Raw genomic sequence first — 11,713 nt, 5'->3', positions numbered from 1 at the left:
TGACTGATTCTATTTCCTTAGGGGTTATTGGACTATTTAAATGGTTTATCTGGTCTTGATTTAACTTAGGTATGTGGTACCTATACAGAAAATTATCCATTTCTTTTAGATTTTCCAGTTTTGTGGAGTAGAGGTTTTTGAAGTATGACCTGATGATTCTCTGGATTTCCTCATTGTCTGTTGTTATGTCCCCCTTTTCATTTCTGATTTTGTTAATTTCGATGCTCTCTCTCTGTCTTTTGGTTAGTTTGGATAAGGGCTTGTCTATGTTATTGATCTTCTCAAAGAACTAACTCTTTGTTTCATTAATCCTGTGTATTGTTCTCTTTATTTCTATTTTATTGATTTCAGCTCTCAATTTGATAATTTCCTGGTGACTGTTCCTCCTGGGAGACTTTGCTTCTTCCTGTTCAAGGACTTTCAGGTGTGCTTTCAAGTCACTAGCGTGAGATTTCTCCAGCTTCTTTATGTGGGCATTTAGTGCTATGAATTTCCCTCTTAGCACTGCTTTCATAGTGTCCCATAAGTTTGGGTATGTGGTGTATTAATTTTCATTGATCTCTAGGAAGTCTTTAATTTCTTTCTTTATTTCATCCTTAACCCATTGGTGATTCAATTGAGCATTATTCAGTTTCCATGAGATTGTAGGATTTCTGTAGGTTTTTTGTTGTTGTTGTTCTTGAAATCTAACTTTAAACCATGTGGTCTGATAGAACACAGGAGGTTATTCCAATTGTTTTGTATCTGTTGAGATTTGCTTTGTGGTCGATTTTAGAGAAGGGTCCATGGGGTGCTGAGAAGAAGGTATATTCTTTTTTGTTTGTGTGGAATGTTCTGTAGATATCGATTAAGTCCATTTGAGCCATAACATCAGTTAAGATCATTATGTCTCTGTTAAGTTTCAATTTGGCTGATCTGTCCAGAGGTGAAAGTTGGGTGTTGAAGTCTCCCATTATTAATGTGTGGGGTTTTATATGTGATTTAAGCTTTAGTAATGTTTCTTTTACATATGTGGGTACCCTTGTGTTTGGGGCATAAATGTTCAGAATTGAGACTTCATCTTGGTGGATCTTCCCTGCGATGAGTATGTAATGTCCTTCATCATCTCTTTTGATTGATTTTAGTTTGAAGTCTATTTTGCTGGATATTAGGATGGCTACACCAGCTTGCTTCTTAAGACCATTTGATTGGAAAGTCATTTCCCAGCCTTTTATTCTTAGGAGGTCTCTGTCTTTGAATTTGAGGTGTGTTTCTTATATGCAGCAGAAAGATGGGTCCTGTTTTCGTATCCATTCTGTTAGTCTGTGTCTTTTTATAGGTGAATTAAGTCCATTGATATTAAGGGATATTAATGACCAGTTGCTGTGGATATCACTCTGTATAAATAAAATGCTGATTGGCCAGTAGCCAGGCAGGAAGTATAGGTGGGACAAGCAGAGAAGAAAATTCTGGGAAGTGGAAGGTGGAGAGGGAGATACTGCCAGCCTCCGCCATGACAAGAAAGAAATAAGGTATCGGTAAGCCACGAGCCACGTGGCAAAGTATAGATTAATAGAAATGGGCTAAATATAAGAGTAAGAGCTAGATAATGGTAGGCCTGAGCTAATGGCCAAACAGTTTAAATAATATAAATGTCTGTGTATTTATTTTACAAGTGGGTTGTTGGACTAACAGGGCTTAGTGGCACCTGGAGAGAAACTCTCCAACTACAACCAGTGATTGTTCGTTCCTGTTATTATTTTTATTTTTTGGTGGTAGTGTGTGTGTACTTCTCTTCTTTGGGGTTTACTGCTGTGGTGTTATCTATTGCCTGTGTTTTCATGGGTTTATCTGCCTTCCTTAGGTTGGAATTTTCCTTCTAGTGCTTTCTGTAGGGCTGGGTTTGTGGATAAGTATTGTTTAAATCTGGTTTTGTCTTGGAAGGTCTTGTTCACTCCATCTATGATGATTGAAAGTTTTGCTGGGTATATTAGTCTAGGCTGGCATCCATAGTCTCTTAGTGTCTGCATTATATCTGTCCAGGTCCTTCTGGCTTTCAAAGTCTCCATTGAGAAATCGGGTGTTATTCTGATGGGTTTGCCTTTATAAGTCACTTGGCCTTTTTCCTTTGCTGCCCTTAATATTCTTTCTTTTTTCTGTACGTTTAGTTGTTTAATTATTATGTGGTGAGGGGACTTCTGTTTGGTGTTCTCTAGGCTTCTTGAATCTTCATAGGCATTTTGTTCTTTAAGTTGGGAAAGTTTTCTTCTATTATCTTGTTAAATATATTTTCTGTGCCTTTGAGTTGGTATTCTTCTCCTTCCTCTATCCCTATTATTTGTAGGTTTGGTCTTTTCATGGTGTCCCAAATTTCTCGGACATTTTGGGTCATGACTTTGTTGGTTTTAGTGTTTTCTTTGACTGATGAATCTATTTCTTCTACCATATCTTCAACACCAGAGACCCTTTCTTCCATCTCTTGCATTCTGTTGGTTATACTTGCATCTGAAGTTCCTGTTTGTTTACTCAGATTTTCTGTTTCTAGCATTCCTTCTGCTAGTGTCTTCTTCATTTTTTCGATTTCCCTCTTCAGGTCTTGGAGTGTCTCCCTTGCTTTTTCATGATTTTCTTTCAAGGACTTATTGTTTTCTTCTGCTTTAATTGTCCTTTCCTCTAGTTTTTTTTATAGCGTTCTTCCCATTTTTTGTTTGTCTGTTCCTCCACTTTATTTTTCATTTCTTCTATATAAGGTTCTAGCCTCTTCATGATGTTACTTATAAGGTTGTTTTCTTCTTCTTCCATTCCGTGATGTTCAGGTCTAGCTGTTGGAGAAGGGCTAGGTTCTGGTGATGCTGTATTTCTCTTTATTTTGTTGTATGTACTTCTGCCTTGGCATCTGCCCATCTCCTCGTGGGTTCTTTCTTAGTCTTATCAGTGTACTTGGTCCAGACAGAGCTGACAGATTTAGGGAGCCTCTCTCTGGTCCAGATGGAAGCTCTGGGACAGATGGGAGCTCTGGTCCAGATGAGAGTGCTGGCCGGATAGGAGGGGTAGGGGAGGGCTGGACTCTGAGTCTCAGGAAGTCCCTGGGGTCTCCTTATCTTATCCAGATGGGAGCTCCTCTTGTCCAGATGGGAGTTCCAGGGCAGATGGTAGCTGGGGACTCTCTGTTCCAGATTGGAGTTCTGGGGTAGGATGGAATGCTGGATACTGGTCTCTAAGTCTCTGGAAGTGGCTGGGGTCTCCAGCAGATGTGTGTGGAGGCAAGGCGTTGAGGTTGTAGTGTCCACCAGAGGGTCTCTCTGGTTCAGATGGGAGTTCTGGGGCGGATGGGAGCTGGGGGCTGGTCTCTGAGTCTCAGGAAGTGGCTGGGGTCTCGTGCAAATGGGTGTGGGGGCAGGGTGTGGAGACTCCAGGGTCTGCCCACGGTCTTGGAAAAGGGGAACCTTCCCACAGGGCCTGCTGATTGGCCCTGCTGTGCCCAGGGGTGGGACCCAAGGGCGGTTGCCTCTCTAACTATAACCCCAGGCACTCACCTCTGGTCCAGATGGGAGTTCTGGGGTGGATGGGAGCTAGGGGCTGGTCTCTGAATCACAGGAAGTGGCTGGGGTCTCGGGCAAATGGGTGTGGGGGCAGGGTGCAGCACTGGCTTTTATGTAGGTGCTGAGGATTCAAACTCAGGACCTTGTAGTTGTGCAAGTAGGCACTTTGCCCACTGACACACATACACCTCTAAGGAGAGCAGCTTCTGGGCTGAGAGTTCAGAAATTTTGGTTTGGCTCATAGTCTTCCATTTTCTAGAGGGCAAAGGCCAATTTCATCTCTAGGCTCAGGTTTCTGATTTCTACAAAATGAGTTTATTCTTGGCTTCCCAACTCAGAAAGTCTATATGCACACAAGAGCTGCAACCAACACTGACTTTCATTTAACACACTATAGCCACACTGGAAACTGCATTCACAAGAAGGATACCACTCGTCACAGGGTGAGCAGACTGTCTCCTCACAGGCTTTACTGCTGGCAGACATCAGTGCTGTTCCCAGTGTGTGGCTATCAGGAATAGCACTGTGAGTCTGGGATGTGAAAAATGCAAGTCTCTTGGGCATAGGTAGGGTAGAATTGCTGGACTACATATGAACAATTAAATGGCTTTATTAGAACCTGACAAGCATAAAAGGGTCTGCAAAATGGCTAAGTATCTAAAACATGTAAGCATGAGGACCTAAGTTTGGATCTCCACAACCCATGTAAGGTCAGATTTGGTAATGTATGTATCTGCAACCCCAGTGCTCCAGAGGTAAGAGAAGAGACCCTCACACACAGCAGCAAACAAACAAAGAAGGTGGAAGGGGAAGACAGACCCTGAGATTGTCCCAACTTCCACACAGATGCCATGAAATAAGTGCACACATGCATGCAAGCACACACAAACACAGATTAAAAAAGACTGCCACACAGTTTGAAGGTGGATGTGAGACAGCATAGAAAGACCAAAATATAAAGTCAATGTGAAAACTGAAAGAAGCCCCCTTACCCTGTGACCCAGCTCCCATTTCCTGCTGTCTGAGAGCCAAGCAATTTCAACATAGCTGGTACTCTCAAAATTGATTGCAGACATAGTGCTTGTCCTAGAGACATCTCAAAGATGTCCAGAACAAACTGTTTGCATGGGGTCATAACGTGTGTGTCCTTCAGGTTAACTGCTAAATCTCCCTAGTCCCTAAATTTAAGCAACATGCCTCATAAAACCACCTTACAAAAATATTTTAAACATTCTATTTTATTTCTATTTGTGCATGTGCATGTGTGAGCAGTTACCCAGAAGAGGGTGTTAAAGCCTCTGAGCTGGAGTTATAGGATTTGTGAGCTACTCACCCAACTTGGGTGCTGGAAACTGAATTCTGCTTCTCTGCAAGAGCAGACTGTGCTTTTTACTGCTGAGCTGTCTCTCTTCAGTTCCCAAAACAAACTTAAAAACCTTTATTACCCACCCCTCTGAGTATGTGTGTTGTGTGTGTGTGTGCACATGTGAAGGTCCCAGGACATCTTGTGGGATCTTTTCCACCTTGTGGGTTCCCAGGATGGAACTCCAGTCATCCACCTCTGTGGTGGGCAGCTTTACTCACTGATGTTCTTGACAGCCCCCCCTCCATTCTTTAAGAGATTATAAGCAAACCAGCTCATTCATTTAAAAATTTAGATTTATTTATTTTATTATTTTATGTGTATGAGTGTTTTGTTTGTACGTGTACAACATGTGTGACTGGTGCCCAAGAAAGTCAGAAGAGGGCATTAGATGCCCTAGGACTGGAGTTAAAGATAGTTGTAAATTACCACATGGATGCTGAGAATTGAATCTGAGTCCTCTGCAAGAGTAGCCAGTGCTCTTAACTGTTGAGATAATTCCTCAGACTGCCTCCATTTTTAAGTTTTACTAAAGGTTTGTTTGTTTGTTTGTTTTTTCTTGAAGGCAGGGTTTCTCTGTGTAACTGTCCTGGCTGCCCTGGAACTCACTTTGTGGAGGAGGCTGGCCTTGAACTCACAGAGATCTGCCTCTGCTTTCTGATGCTGGGATTAAAGACATGCACCACCACCACCCAGATAAATTTTACTAAAGTTTTAAACTTTGATTGACCTTTTAACTTTGTTGTAAATTAAATCCATTGCCCAAGGTAGCATGCATGCACACATGCCTGCATATATAGTACTGGCTGGTTGTGTGTGCCAACTTGACACAAGCTGGAGTCATCAGAGAGGAAGGAGCCTCAGTTGAAGAAATGCCTCCTTGAGATCCAGCTGTAAGGCATTTTCTCCATTAGTCATCAATGGGGGAGGGTCCAGCTCATGGTGGGTGGTGCCATACCTGGGCTGTTGGTCCTGAGTTCTATAAGAAAGCAGGCTGAGACAGGTAATGCCTGGGGGGCTCTCACCAGCCTAAGACAGAGCACCTGTGTGGCCTGGACAGGTGTCTCCATGATGGGTAAGGTGACCTGCTGATGTCCCACGCAACTTAAGTCAGAAATTCATTTTAGTAAAAGGTGGGGACCTGTAGGGTCCTGGCCCCTGTTTTGGGTAACTGTTGCCTTGCTTGCTAACTTTGACCTTGATATCCTCCTATGCTAATTCCCTGTGAGATTCCACCCTCCTGAATGCTTAAGGGAAGCTCCTTGTCTGTGTATCCTGCATATTGGGCATTAACAGCTTAGATGCAAGATTATAAAACATCGGAAGCAAACTTCTGCCCTCCAGGGCTCTCCCATTGTCCTGTAAGCCTGTATTTAAGACCTCTTCCCTCCTTCAATAAATGGCACACGGCATTAAAAAAGAAAAAAAAAAGGAAAGAAAGAAATTGAAGACAGCGATGTTCTAAAACAGGAAGTGGTGATGGTGTCATGGGCCTATGAAGATGATGGACTAAAGTCTATCAAATTGTGCAAACAGGAAAAGTGTATACTATGCGAATTATCTGTCAATAAAGATCTTACATATATTTAAAAAAAAGAAAAAAGAAAGCAGGCCGAGCAATTCATGGGGATCAAAGCAGTAAGCAGCGCCCCTCCATGGTCTCTGCATCAGCTCCTGCCTCCGGGATCCTGCCCTGTGTGAGTTCCTGCCCTCACTGCTTTTGATGGTGAACAGTTCTATGGAACTGTGAGTGAAATAAACCCTTTTCTCCCCAAGTTGCTTTTGGTCATGGTGTTTTATCACAGCAATAATAACCCTAACTGATTATATATATATATAAATAAACTTTGTTTTACTCCGTCTGGTCCTGAAATTCTTTTCTGCACAGGCAGTCGAGAATCTAGCTTTACTCAAGGGGATGTTCCTAAGGCTGCTGACCAGTGTGTGGGCTGTCTCCCCAAAATGCTGCTGACATGTGAACTGATGCCCATTGCCATCTGTGGCTGCTCGTCACAGGCCTGAGCATTGCAGTATTATAGGACCACCTTTTATTATATTGTATCATTACACTAAAATTGCCACTTTTCACTGCTGCCATTTTGCTTTAAAAAGGCCTACATATTTCAAAGAAATGAAGAGTAAAAGCATATTTTTTTTTGCTTATTCTGATATTTAGCATTTCTGAGGCTTTTAATTTTTTTCCCCTGGTTATCAAATTTGTAACTGGAATCCTCTTTCAGTCTGAACAGTTTCCTATAGTATTTTGGGGTCTGCTGGTGGTGAATTCTCTTAATTTTACAAGAAATGTTTTGACTTACCCTCGTTCCTTTTTTCAGTATTGGGGATGGGCTTCACACACACTTGATTAGCACCATAGAGTGCCATGCTTCTAAGCTATATTCACAGCCCCATTCTTGCCTTTTATTTTGAGACAGTCTTACTAAGTTGCTCTGGCTTGAATTTATGGCCTCCCTGCCTGAGCCTGCCTAGTAGCTGGGATTACAGGTCTGTGCCAGCAGGTCCAGCTTTACTATTACTATTACTATTACTATTACTATTATTATTATTATTATTATTATTATTATTATTATTGACAAGGTTTCTCTGTGTAGCCCTGGCTGTCCTGGAACTCACTCTGTAGACCAGGCTGGCCTCTAACTCAGAGATCTACCTGCCTCCACCTCCTGAGTGCTAGGATTAAAGGTGTGTGCATCGCCACTGCCTGGCTACCTGACTACACCCATTCTTTTCTTTATTTCTTTTTTTTTTTTAAAGATTTATTTATTATGTACACAGCAAGTATGATTGTAGGCCAGAAGAGGGCAACAGATCTCATTACAGATGGTTGTGAGCCATCATGTGGTTGCTGGGAATTGAACTCAGGACCTCTGGAAGAGCAGTCAGTGCTCTTAACCTTTGAGCTATCTCACCAGCCTTACTCTCATTCTTAAAAGGGTCTGATATGGGCTGGAGAGATGGCTCAGCGGTTAAAAGCACCGTCTGACCTTCCAAAGGTCCTGAGTTCAATTCCCAGCAACCACATGGTAGCTGACAACCACCTGAAATGAGATCTGGTGCTTTCCTCTGGTCAGCAGGGATACATGCAGGCAGAATACTGTATACAGAATAAATAAATAAATCTTAAAAAAAAAAAAAAAGGTCTGATACACTAAAATTGGTTGACAGGCATCTTTCCGATATTCTGTTTTTGTTCTTTTGAGGCAGGCCTCACTGCGCTGCCCTGGCTGCCCTGGCACTTGCCAGGACCAGGTGCACCTAACTCCAGTTTCCTTGAGTTTATTTTTGTGAGAGTTCAGAGAATTCTGTAAAAATATAAGTGTCTCTCACTAAGAAGAATTCCGGCCACTATTCCTTCCAGGGCTTTTTCCTAGTCCTCCTTCTCTCTTTGTAATTCCAGCAATGTACACAGACATTGTCACATTACCCTGCTCTTCCTCAGCTCTTCTTTTCAGATTAGATGAGTTCACTAATTGGCCCATTCACTGAGTTTTTTCTGTCTCAGTTCCAGAATATACACTTATAGTTTCTAGTTATGTTGTGAATTTAAAATCCACTCACAGGTTGAAAGCATATTTTCCTTTATGCCAGATATTAACTGGCCTAGCAGTTGCTTTATAATTCAATATTCTTTGTGCATGCACCTGCGTTCATATATGTGCAGGGGTGTGTGATGGCCAGGGGACAACCTCAGGTGTTCCTCAGGTACTGTCTACCTTTTAAAAATATATATTTTTTAATAGTATGTATGTGTGTGTAGGGGTGCATGTTCATATATGTGTGTGTGTATACATATGCAGGCCAGAGAACAACTTCCGGGCATTTTTCAGGACAATTTCTTTGCTTTTGTGTGCATGCATGTTTGAATGTGATGTGCACATTTGTATGTGCAGGTGTGCAGAGGCCAGAGGAGGACTTCCTGTTTGGAATGGGATCTGTCACTAAATCTGGAGCTAGTCTGACAGCATCAAGCCCTCATTATCTCTTCATCCACGTCCCTCACAGCTCTGAAGCTACAGGTGTGCATGGGGCAGTGCCTGGCTTTCCACATGGGTGCTAGGATGCGAACCCAGACTCTTCAGCTTGCACTTTCACCTACTGAGCTCTTTCTGACTTTTTCTTTTTCTAAGGCAGAGTCTTTTTGCTCATCTAGAAAACATTAAGCTAGGCTGACTGGTCTGTGAGTACCAAGGGTCTGTCTTTCTCCAATTCCCCAGCACTGGATTACAAATTGTTTTTTCTTTTTTTCTTTTTCTTTTTTTTTTTTTTTTAGTAATTGAAAAATTATTTGAGATAAAATTTAACTATGTAGACCAGGCTGGCCTCAAACTCATAGTGATACATCTACTTTTGTCTCTGGGTGCTGGGATGAAAGGTGTATACCACTATGTCTAGCTTGTTTTTGTGTTTTTTTTTTTCCTTTAGTAATTTTTCTTTTTCTTTTTCTTTTTTTTTAAAGATTTATTTATTTATGTATATGAGTGCTCTATCTGCATGGACAACTTTGTGCCAGAAGAGGGCATCAGATCCCACTAGAGATGGTTGTGAGCCACCATGTGCTGGGAATTGAACTCAGGACCTCTGGAAAAGCAGCCAGTGCTCTTAACCTCTGAGCCATCTCTCCAGCGCTTACGGGTTTTTAAACTTTAATCTTTTTGAACATGGTTGCTGGGGTCAAATCTTGCCCTCATGCAAGTCAAACATTTTACTGCTTGAGCCAATTCCATGGCCTGCAGCTGTTTTGTAAGCCTCCACCTTGCTTTTCTTGAGAATGGATACTTTTTATTCATTCATTCATCCATCCATCCATCCATCCATCCATCCATCCATCCATCCATCCATCCATCCATCCATCCATCTATCCATCCATCTATCTATGTATCTGAGACAGGGTTTCTCTACATAGTCCTGGCTGTCCTGGACTCTCTGTAGATTAGACTGGCCTTGAGCTCAGAGATCCACTAGTCTCTGCCTTCTGAGTGCTGGGATTAAAGGAGTGTGCCACCACTGTTTGGCCTTAGGATAATATTATTTTGATGCTGTTCTTTTGGAGTTCTATCCTGGACATTGTGACAATTTGTACTACTTGGGATTCTCTTCTGTTAACAGTGTTGAGTTTTGTTAGTAGATGACTGACTTGGGGGACTGGGACCTAACTGCCCATCTGTCGCTTGGACAGCTGTTCATGTCTCCCTCCAGTTGTCTCATTCTTAGCGACGCTGTTTGGAACCTGCCCAGTTGAACTGGGTACGGAGGCAGCACTCTGGAGCCCAGTTCTGATCCCCACTTCCCAAGCTTTTCTTTTCTAGGATGCCCTGAACCTTCCTGACATCCAGCTCTTTGGCCAGGAAGACTTCAGGTCCTTTTAGAGTTTTTTCTGCCCACACTGCCTGGACCATGCTTTGACCTTAGGGACTCACTTGGCACCTTTCCTCCTTCCTGTGTTGGCTCCTTTCCAGAACCCACACCTGAGGTCATGCTCTGGAGCACCAGGCAAATGTTGCTCTATCATTTTGCCCAGTTTGAGGTGTGACCCGAGGAAGAATTAGTTTTGCCATATGAGAAACACAAGCCAACTTGTCAACTTTTGTGATCAATGATTGAAAAAGAAAAAAAAAAACACTTGGGGTTTAAACTTAATTTTATACCAAGTCTGTAGCTGATACTGAGGAGAAATGAGATTTTTACCAAGTCAAGACTTCTCGCTCTGTAATTTGGTATGTTCCTCTAGGTATCTCTTCTGTGTGCAGTGCAAATGTTTGCATGTGTGTGCAGGCCTGAAGTTGATGTCTCATGTTTCCCTCTGCTGCTTCCCACTTTACTCACTGAGGCAGTGTGTCTTGAGGAACCCAGAGCTCAACCACTCCAGCTGGTCTGGTTAACCTCCTGAGTGCTGGGATTACAGGTGGTTGCCACACCTGCCTGGCTTTTACACAGGCTCTGGAGACCTGAATTCTAGTTCACAAGCCTGCACAGTAGCACTTTTTATTCACCATGCCATCTCCCGACTCTTCCTCAACTTGTCTCACTTCTGTGTCACAGTTATCTGATTACGGGTCTTGTGTTTTCATTAGTTTCATATTGAGGTATTTGTTTTTATTTTATGTGTGACTCTCTGTATGTATGTGTTTTTTGTTTTTGTTTTTTTTTTTTTTACTCTTTTGGGGGGCCTGCTACCTAGTTCCCAAATAAATCACACACAGAGGCTAATTCTTAATTATGAATGCCCGGCCTTAGCTTGGCTTAGTTTTTTGCCTCTGGGCTTTTACGGTTCTCTTACTTCTGTAAATCTTACTCTTACTCCGTGACTTGCTGTGTAGCTGGGTGACTGGCCCTGAAGTCCTCCTCCTTCTCTGGCTGCTTCTTTATCTCTCCTCTATTTATATTTCTCCTTCCATTTATCCTCTCTGCCTGCCAGCCATGTCTATCTCTCTCCCCCTTGCTACTGGCCGTTCAGTTCTTTATTAGACCATCGGGTGTTTTGGACAGGCACAGTAACACAGCTTCACAGAGTTAAACAAATGCAACTAAAGTAACACACTACAACATGTATGTCTCTGTACCATGTCCATGCCTGGTGCCCACAGAGGCTAGAAGCATGTTGAATCCTTTGGATCAGGAGTTACAGGTGGTTGTGAGACATCAGTTGGGTGCTGAGCATGGAACCCAGGTCCTCTGCAAGAGCAGCCAGTGCTCTCAACCACTGAGGCGTCCCTCCAGCCCTGAGGCATCTGTTTTTGTTACTCTTATATAAATGGTGTTATTTTATTTTTCTAATAGCCCAGGCTAGCTTCAAACTCACCATCTTCCT

Source organism: Onychomys torridus, chromosome 4 (genome assembly GCF_903995425.1).
Source record: "Onychomys torridus chromosome 4, mOncTor1.1, whole genome shotgun sequence".
NCBI lineage: Eukaryota > Metazoa > Chordata > Mammalia > Rodentia > Cricetidae > Onychomys > Onychomys torridus.
Note: the sequence above shows the minus strand (reverse complement) of the source record.